The following is a 9,390-nucleotide window of genomic DNA, read 5'->3' as shown; positions in this document are numbered from 1 at the left end:
AGTGGATGCAGGAAGTAGTGAAACCATTTGAAAGAGTGGAGGAGTGCTTTCACACAGCCCACTCCCTTCATCACCACCACTCATGTCTGTGCGGTTGCTGCCTCTTTTTGAAGTTGTTGACTGCTCTAATGTCAGGTCCTTTAACCTGTCATTTTATCATTTGAGTAATTTCCTTTACTACACTAAACGTATTGGGAGGTCTAAAATGAAATAAAAGAAAAACACTGAAGTCACAACAACAGCAAGATTAATTCAATTGTATTGACATAATTTCCTCTCCCTCTTTCCTTTTTCTATCTTTGCCTCTCAGAAATCATTGACGACCTTACACATCTTGTGGACAAGACGGACGACAGGATTCGTAACGAGACACGACGGGTGAAGCTGGTGGAGACAAAGTCAGCCTCCTGCGGTGAGCATGCCTTGTTTTTCATTACCGAGGTACATCTTGGTCTCGTATCAAGGAGGACTGATATCTGATCTGTGTCCTTGAAAGCGAATCACAACCTATTTATATGAATGATTATCACTTTTATACAGTTGTTTTTTCTTCCATTCCTGCAGTCCACAGAGCAGATATCCAACAGAATATAGTTTTTGTAGAGGAAGTGACTCTGGCTTGTGTGAGACAAATAATGTGTATTGTGACATCATGTTGGGTTCAGCACATTTCTAGCAATGCAACATTATTATTTAGTATTCAGGATATGAACCATGTTGTTACTACTCTTTCATTGGCCTTCTTTTTTCTGGAAATAATGGTGCTTAATGGTGCAGAAATATGATGCTGCTGGGAACAAGCCCTCTTGGCACAGGGGTCTCGGTGGTGAATGGTGGGTGGACTGGCTCTGTCTGTCACGCCTGCTAACTAAGAGTCCTGGCCTTAAAAAGGGGGTCTCCCATATTAGACCTTTTGAGGAATCCCCAAATGAGTATTTTGTGTTGCAAATCAGCCACAGGAGGCACTTTGGCTATGTATTGGAGCTATCCTACAAATTAGGGATGTCCCGATCACCTTTTTTTGCTCCCGATCCGATTTCGATAATTTGATTTTGAAAATTTGCCGATACCGATTTTTCCCGATCCGATCTTTATGCAATGCATTAAGAGAAAAAAAAGCATTCAAGTTGTCCCTTAAGGTTATTTTTTTATTTAAATTTGATATTCTATCCAACATGGATATAGCTTCTTTTTTTCACAGCAGCATTGGATCAGTTCAGTTGTGCATCATTGGATCAAAACAAAATAAAGCTTATCAGTACTCGTTAGCTTACTGCTACAATTAGACACTGCGCCCTGCCCACTCTTTTGCCAGATTTGAGAGAAATAAGCAACCAGGTCTATGAAAACAAGCCCCAAAGAAGCAACACATATATGATGTTGTGTAATTTGAAACCAAAACTAAGGCCTCAGGATGACTTTAAGACTTGAACATGGTCATTTTTGTTTTGTAACATTGAATAAAAAAATAAAAAATCCGATCCCCGATTTTTTTCTTCCGATCTTTTGAAAATCACGTGATCGGCTCCGATCCCCGATCACGTGATCGGATCGGGACATCTCTTCTACAAATCTATACTATTCCTGAGTGCATCCTATGTAAAGCTGCTAGCATGTCGCTAAAGCTACTTCTCCAGTGAAGGCATGGCATTAGGTATTAGTTGCTTCAGATTTTAATGTGTTGTCTCGACTGTACTCTGAGAGGCCTTGTGACTCTTCTTCTCAGATCTGCTTCAGTGAGTTTAACTTTTGTTTTACCATTTTTGAGAAGACTCAGTCTGTAATACATTTCAGAAGAAAACAGCTGCCATGAGAGGTGTGTTAGCTGGCTCAGGCCAATCTGTGGAATGTGAGAGCTTCACCCTGGCTCAGTTTGCCCAGGGAAACGCCAGACAGCATCGCTATGGAAAAGGCTGCATTGTTGTGCTAGGAGACCTGGCGGTCACAGACAGAAGCAGAGCAGGCAGCAGGAAGGTCAGCCCCCCCAATGCCTCGTTCTGTTGGTCGTGTCCCCATGGTGCCCGAGCGTGAGTTTGTTTGTAGATCCCAGAGCTTGTATTGTGTTAGAATCAGGACTCTTTCTTTCTGTCTTCCTTTTTGTTTAACTTGTTGTTTTAGTACCCTAACTCCCCCCTCCCTGTCCTCAGTTCCAGGCTGAAGAATATTCATGGCGTGTGTGTACATGTGTGTGTATATGCGCCTGTGTTCATCTGCATGATTATATGCATTGCATGCATGTGCATTGTGCTTACTTGGTATGCACCGACAGTGTCAACTAATATGAATTTGCAGGATGTTCTTGTGCATGCGTTTATGTTTGGGAGTGTGTGTGTGTGTGTTGGTTGTCTCAAACCTTCTCTGTGAATGGAAAATTTCCCCCAGAGTCTTCCTCACTCTCACTTCAATGCTCTCTCTTTTTTCCATTCCTCTCTGTCATCCCCTTGTTCGTCTCCTCAGTTGTTTGACACTCGTCTTTGTGTCAAGCAGAGAAAGAATTGAAAATACTACATGCCACAAATAGTTTGGAGGGCTTTCCCTCTTTCTCCATAGCAGCGTGTTTATAATTCCTTAGCTTTAAGGCTTTATTTATTTTTGAAACCACCCAAAGCCGCGTTTGGTGTTATGTCTCAGCCGAGTCCTTGTGAAGCTAGAAACGTCTGGCTTTGACAGGCCAGAGCATACTTAACATAACTATTGGAATCTCCGTCGTTGCAAAAGAGGCATCTTAGATTTAAAGTTGTGCTAAAAAGATGGAAACATTTCAAGAAATTTGAAAAATGTTCTTCACTGATGGATTATCAATCCAAACTATCAGACATTGCACTCAGTTTGGGGCGTAACAGTTTTGAGTGCATGCACTGGAGAATTTCACAAAGCTGCAGAAGAGAAAGTTGAGCTGTGGGACGGGTCATCTGCCAAGGGAAGGACCCACATATTGCTCGACCCTGGTTCCTGAGGCATACTGTGCATGACTGGTGCCCCAAGTGTTGTGAAACATCCATTGTGTTGAAACATTCTGGATTCTTCTGCTGCACGGGCTTGTTTCTGTTTAAGCAATTCCCAAGTTGAAATACCTCATTATTATTTGTACCCTGCAATAGTAACCAAGGGGTTGACAAAAGAGACCAATGGGGAGAAACAAAACAAAATATGTATTATTTAAGAAATATGTATTTATAAGAAAAACAATGCTTTTGAAATTGTTTTATTTGTAGCCTATGAGATTAGGGTTATGGTTAGGGTTAAGTGAAAACACTTGTGGAGTTTATTTTTATTTTGTTGAACCTAAAAGAAGGGAAATTAAAATAAAATTCACGATAATATTCCTCATATATATTCCTTACATACCTCTTTATTTATTGTTTTGTTCTGCTGGTCCAATGCTGTCACTTATAAAAAGCTAAGCCTGATTCACAGAGTCATTACCACTTGTTTTAGTTGATGTTGGTGGGAATTGAGGAGTGGAGGCTTTGAGTTGGGTTGGATTAGTGCGGCAGATTAGTCTACGGGACCAAAGGGTCTCTTGCAGAGTAGTGTGAGTTCCCCAGAGCTTAGGCATCACCATCAGGCAGCATCGGTGCTTGAGCAGCCCTTCTCCACACAGCTAATCCTCAGTTTGTTGAGGACTACTTCTGCAACCCCGTGAATCCATCAGGTGGCTCGCATCTCAAGTAGGTTCGTACTGTTTGGACTAGAGGGGATGTCTAAAGGGACTGTGGGTGAGGGGCAGCATTTGAAAGTGTTGGAAGAAAAACATGTAGCGCGGTAAAAGCACTCAGTTGGTATAGTTGGGATTTGAGAGTTTTCAAGGAAACAGTTATTTTGCTAAATAGGGTAGTCTAACTTTTACAATATGGTCTTCTTTAATCAGTTACATCTTTTTTTCCCAGCTCTTGTTCCTCTCGTCAAATTGACATGGCAACTGTTGGAATTTAGAAATGGCAATTGAATATGTTTCACATGGTTGATGAAAGGTTTGCTTAAAGTAATACATCCTGCTAATGATGTTTCCACATCGGACATTTTTCTTAGTTGGAGGAAAGGTAATTTAAACGTGACTCGAGAAATGTTTCAACATTTGAAACATTTTTCAGGTCTGCTTTTTGCCAAGTTTTCTGTGGAAACAATGTAATCCTAGTTATTGTGCTAATGTGGCACATATGGTTTCATCTACCAGCTGAATATCTTACCTTAACTAATTAATATAACACCAACGATTTTATTCACATGGAGACAAATGTTGCATGCCTGGAATATATAATTACAATAATGTTTAAATATCATCAGAGAACAATATTTAGATATGATAGCGACACAGCAGCGGGCGGTCCACCACTTTGGTCAAGACTGAAATATTTCAAAAAACGATTAAACATATTTCCCCCGGAAATTCCCCCTAAGGAATAAGATATAAATAACTTGTATTGTGTCCAATATTAAGGGCTCAATCTTCAAACCAAACGACATTTCAGCTTTACTTGGGGTTTGTTGCTGATTAGTTAGCATGCTCTCACGGTAAATTAAGATGCAAAACATGGTGATTGTTATACCTGCTTTACATCAGCAAGTTAGCATGCTAGCATTTATCCAAAGCAGAGCCTACAAAAATTCTCACACTATGTCAGTTGTTGTATTATAGATAATTAAGGAATACATATATATATATATATTAGTTTTTTATGGCTATTCAATACTTTAGGCCACAAACCATTAAACCTTTTTGTAAAGTATGTTCTATTGTGCTGTGAGAAAAATGATGAGCATCAAACTGACCTTGTTAACATAAAATAATTTCCTTTTCTTTAAAGGTCATCCGCGCCTTTTGTGGTCCAAAAAGATCTTTGAACCATACGCAGGGGGCACGGAGGGAGTGGTGAGGGGAGGTTCAGGGGTTGTCTCGGTCTCTCCGGAGCTCCCACCAATTATTCCTTTTCTCTGTGATTTGTCTTACTGATGTGTCTGAAAATTGCTAAGATGGGATGAACCCAGACTCTGGCCCCCAAAGCTCCTGGGTGGTCAGTCTATCAGCAGACCCCGACTATCTCCCTCAGCATCAGTGTCACACCACAGCCCTAATCTATTTGGCAAGCAAACGCCGTTATTGTCATTAGTCTCTGGAGGCCTCCTGGGGGTCAGGACTAGATGTTTAGTTACCGAGGCAGACAGGGTTGGTCCATGGGGAGCGGGTGGGGGGGGCTGCATGACTGACTGGTACATGACATTATACTGGGTGAGAGCCCTGCTCCCCACTAACCTATGTTTATGTTCAGATGTTGGAAGTAATAAAGCATCATTTCTGAAGTATTGTACTAAAGTATGATTTTAAATGTTCCTTTTTGTACCTGAATAATTCCCTTTCACTTTATCTCTCTTTTTTTTAAATTAGAAAATATATGTTTTTGCATTACGAATGCTATAACTTTCATTTTATTATATTTTGATGCCATAACTTTTGTAATTTTACTTAAAGGTCTCCTATGGTATTTTTAGGTATATATTATGGGTCTCAGATATATACAAATATATAAAAAACATGTCTATGATGTGTTTTGCTCAAAATACCAGACAGATCATGCATTTCAGACAGCCCCGCATTTCTGATATTACGTCATATCGGATGCAAATCTGGATCAGCTCCGTTCTACCCCCGTTTTTAGAGATGTGGGTGCGGAGGAAAAGAGAGAGGTTTTTGTTTTCTGACACTTTGTGAGTTCCCTGACACACCGGGGACACATATTTATGTATAAAATACATCGAAAAGCGCATTTTGCATGATAGGTCCCCTTTAAGAAAGTTTTAAATGTTGGTCCTTTTCTTGTAACAAAGTATATACTGTATACACTGAGGTCACTACACTTCCTCCAACACTGCATGTTATGCAGCTCAGCCTTTATTGCTGTTGTTGCCATGGTGTCGTCAAATGGAGTTTCTGACAGATGTTGGACTCGGCTGAATGAAATTCTCGTGTCTGAATCTAATGTGGATTGGGTGTTGCGTCGGTATCGTTTACACCCAAACAAAGATAATTGCTGGACATTTGTGTGTGTGTATTTGCTTTAAGCATGAGGCTTTTAAAAAGCCATCACACCAACTATTTGAGCGTGTGTTTCTACTTGGACATTTATTTTATGCTCACATGTGTAAGTTATCAGGAGGAGAGGTCCTGTCTAGACCAGTGATGACTTCCAACATGTTCGTCCTGTGGACATTTATAAGAACACCTTCACCTCAAATGGAATAAAAACATTCGGCTTAAGTAATGACCTATATGCAGAGAAAGAGACTATCTGCAATAAATATCTAAAAGGGAAAAAAATGGCAAAATGAGTCAAAGACATCTGGTCCCCTAACAGCCATACCCCGTTATCCTGGCAGAGAAACTAGCATCAGCCTTACATTTCATCAGAACACCACACCACCACGACCACCGCAAGCAATTAGTTCAGCATGGCTTATATCTCCGCCTGTCTCTCTCCCTGTGGGAAAGACGACCAATTAGGCCGTGCAGGGGAACGCGGGAGGAGAGAGCCAAAGAATGAGAGAAATGTAAACCCAAAGTGAAAGGCTGGGGAAAATACCAGCCGCATGCTAAATAACAATGGACATCTTGAGTCAGTGAGGGGACTGTCAGACCGGCCAAGGGTGCGGTTGTTTGAAATCTTCACTCCTGTGCCACTCTAGCGCGGAAATAGTGGTTGAGAGCGCCCTTGGAGAGTTCTCCATATCTTTTGTGTATGTGGTATAGGTCTCAGAGTATATATACTATACCTGGGGACAGACCACCAAATCAAGTGTTTGATGTGCATGATATAGGCCACCCAACATCACTTCTCTTTATATACGTCGCCCAAAGACTGTGTGAATACATTTATAATATATTAAAAAAACTGACCTGATTGTCAGATTTTAATATATTTCACCAACCACTCTTTAAATTCCTAATAGTGTTATTACCATGACAGATGGACCAAATATTTTCCAGTGTTGGGTTTCCATAGCCACTTCTGTTTTGGATTTAGTTATAGCCCGACCTGTTCCTTTAGCTTTATACAGATGTTTATATTTGAAAGTTTTTCTGGTTACAATATGTTACTGATATTAATATCCTTAAAGAAACACATTCATGAAAGGAGTCCAATACATTTGGTGAGTGTTATGAGATATAGAATAAGTCTAAACCTAAACTTAAAAATAATTTTCCGTGCCAACTAATTTTAGATACTCTGGTTTTCTGTATTCAATAACTTGTTACTTATTGGCTTCTGAGATGCTTATATATCATTGTAAACTAATATCGGAGAAATAAATCTGCCTGGCGATATATCAGTTGGACTATTCCTTCACTTCCAAGTTGGTAACATTCAATACAATGTAATTGTTAAGTTCCAAAACGGCATTGGTCTTTATTGAGAAGAATGGAAATTCCACCTGTAGTGGATTTAAAAACAGAAAGGTTTTTTTTTCCTAGGGTGGTGACTGTAATAAAAAGTGTAATATTTTCAAGTCCTGGGGGTAAAACACTTTGATGAAGTGTGAGTGAGCCTCTGCACATTGTGTTCTGCTTCCATGGTATCAGTGAAAAACAATGATTATCCTCTCAAGGCAGAATCAGAAACACATGCCTATCACAGTGTGCAATCTGTGGCAATAAAGCTTTCCAACGCATGTACATTGCATTAAGTCATCAGGAGGAGAATGGGGATATGCTGCGAGGGCATAAGCACTTGGGACTTGTGTTAGATCAAGGATTTAGGAAATTAGTGGTGAGGTATGCAGGCTTCTTACCTCTTCCAAGAGTATTCCCCGGAGTCTGCTGCATTCCCCTCCTTCTCCATGCATCCCTCAGATCAGCTTTGGAGTTCCTCAGCTGCTTGACATTTACATTTCCAACATAAAAACTACAGGGAATGTGTTGAACTCCAACGGCTTTAGGCTATTTACAGACTGTAGTAAAGTAAATATGAGACACTCCATTTTTGGATTAAATAGGGGCCATTTAGAAGTCACTTCAGATTTGTACCAATAATCTTTTCAGGTCACAAACGTTTTTTCTTTTTGTTTTGGGGTAGTTACCTTACTAAAATAGTTTGGCTCTGTGTTTTAAACAAATGTCACTCAAACAGGATTAAAACATGTATTTGTTTGGAACCGTCAGCTGTGGATTAATTAACATTTGATGCTCTTGCAGTGAGAACTTTTTAGTGGATGAACTCAAAAGAAACAATAAAACAGGGACCATGGGATGTCAATAGTTTTGAATCTTTTAGTGTAAAAGTGTGACAATAATGAGCATTTTTTTTAATAATTGTTGGGAAATAACTACACCTGTATCAGGTATTTGATACACAAAATTAGTTTTTTAGTAGGATCCATTCATTGTTTGTTTGTGTCTTTTCATGGAATTTGTTGATAACAAAAAAAAAGGTTGACACATGGTTTGGGCTTTACAATCAGATTTTCTCTTCTTGTTTCTCCTCTCAGGGATGCTGGTGGTGATCGTCCTGCTTCTTATAGCCATCGTAGTGGTCGCCGTGTGGCCTGTGTAGCTGAGGAGGACGCAGTGATCACCGACCTGTGCTGAACTACTACTTTGAACACAGTTAGATGCAGAATACCATTTTTTTTTTTTGCATCGACAGTGCACCTGTACAGTCATTTAATCAAGGTCTCATCAAATCTTTTCTCAGTGTGCATTTTTCTATACAAAAACTTATTAGGTGAGAGGCATTAGTAATACTGAACCGAATGTCTTCTTTTCTGCTTAGGTGTTAATTGTTCTTTTTTAAAAGTTGTTCAAGTGTCTTGCTTATTAAATTCTCAATGTATTAAATTGTTAAATTATTAAGAGGTTTGTCAGTCTATTGGTGGTGAAGGTGGGAGCTTTTCTTTCACAAGTCTGTCTGTGGTCTGAGACTCACACTGGGTACAGTTATTCTGCAAGCTTCTGCAACATTTACACTAACTTGTATTCAACCATGTACTACTGCAGCCACTTTAATATTATCATTTGTCTTTGGATTTCATAACGTTTCTAGAATAGCTCTCAGCCAAAACAAACCGCTCGGCTGTGTAGCTAACATGGCTTTTTTCCTTCCTTGTAAATCAATTCAGCTTGTAATTTCTAATAAAGGACATTTCCAGTTAATAGTCCCTGGACTCCTGTCTGTCTGCAATATATTGCTAAGGGTTTACTCTGGAGGACAGAAGACTTTTCCAACATGATATTTAGCCGGACAGACTGGTACCAATTCCATATTTCCATTGCAAAATCTACATAATATTGTACTTGCAATTTTATGAATTGGCAACCAGTAAATGGAGAAAAGCTGCATTTATACTTACTTAAACAAATACATTTAAAAAGCATTATTCAAACAGAGGCACATGTTT

General features: G+C 39.6%; 1 long non-coding RNA gene across 1 annotated transcript; it reads left to right on the top strand.

Moving 5' to 3' along the window:
* The first annotated feature begins 272 nt into the window (after nt 1-272).
* On the top strand, nt 273-9,150 carry LOC104964726 (uncharacterized). Its single transcript, XR_800457.1, has 2 exons — nt 273-412; nt 8,482-9,150. It is a non-coding gene; the product is annotated as an uncharacterized lncRNA (long non-coding RNA).
* Nucleotides 9,151-9,390: the final 240 nt, after the last annotated feature.

Source organism: Notothenia coriiceps, unplaced genomic scaffold (assembly GCF_000735185.1).
Source record: "Notothenia coriiceps isolate Sejong01 unplaced genomic scaffold, NC01 NC01_scaffold00037244, whole genome shotgun sequence".
Lineage (NCBI taxonomy): Eukaryota > Metazoa > Chordata > Actinopteri > Perciformes > Nototheniidae > Notothenia > Notothenia coriiceps.
This window is presented reverse-complemented; position numbering and strand designations above follow the sequence as displayed.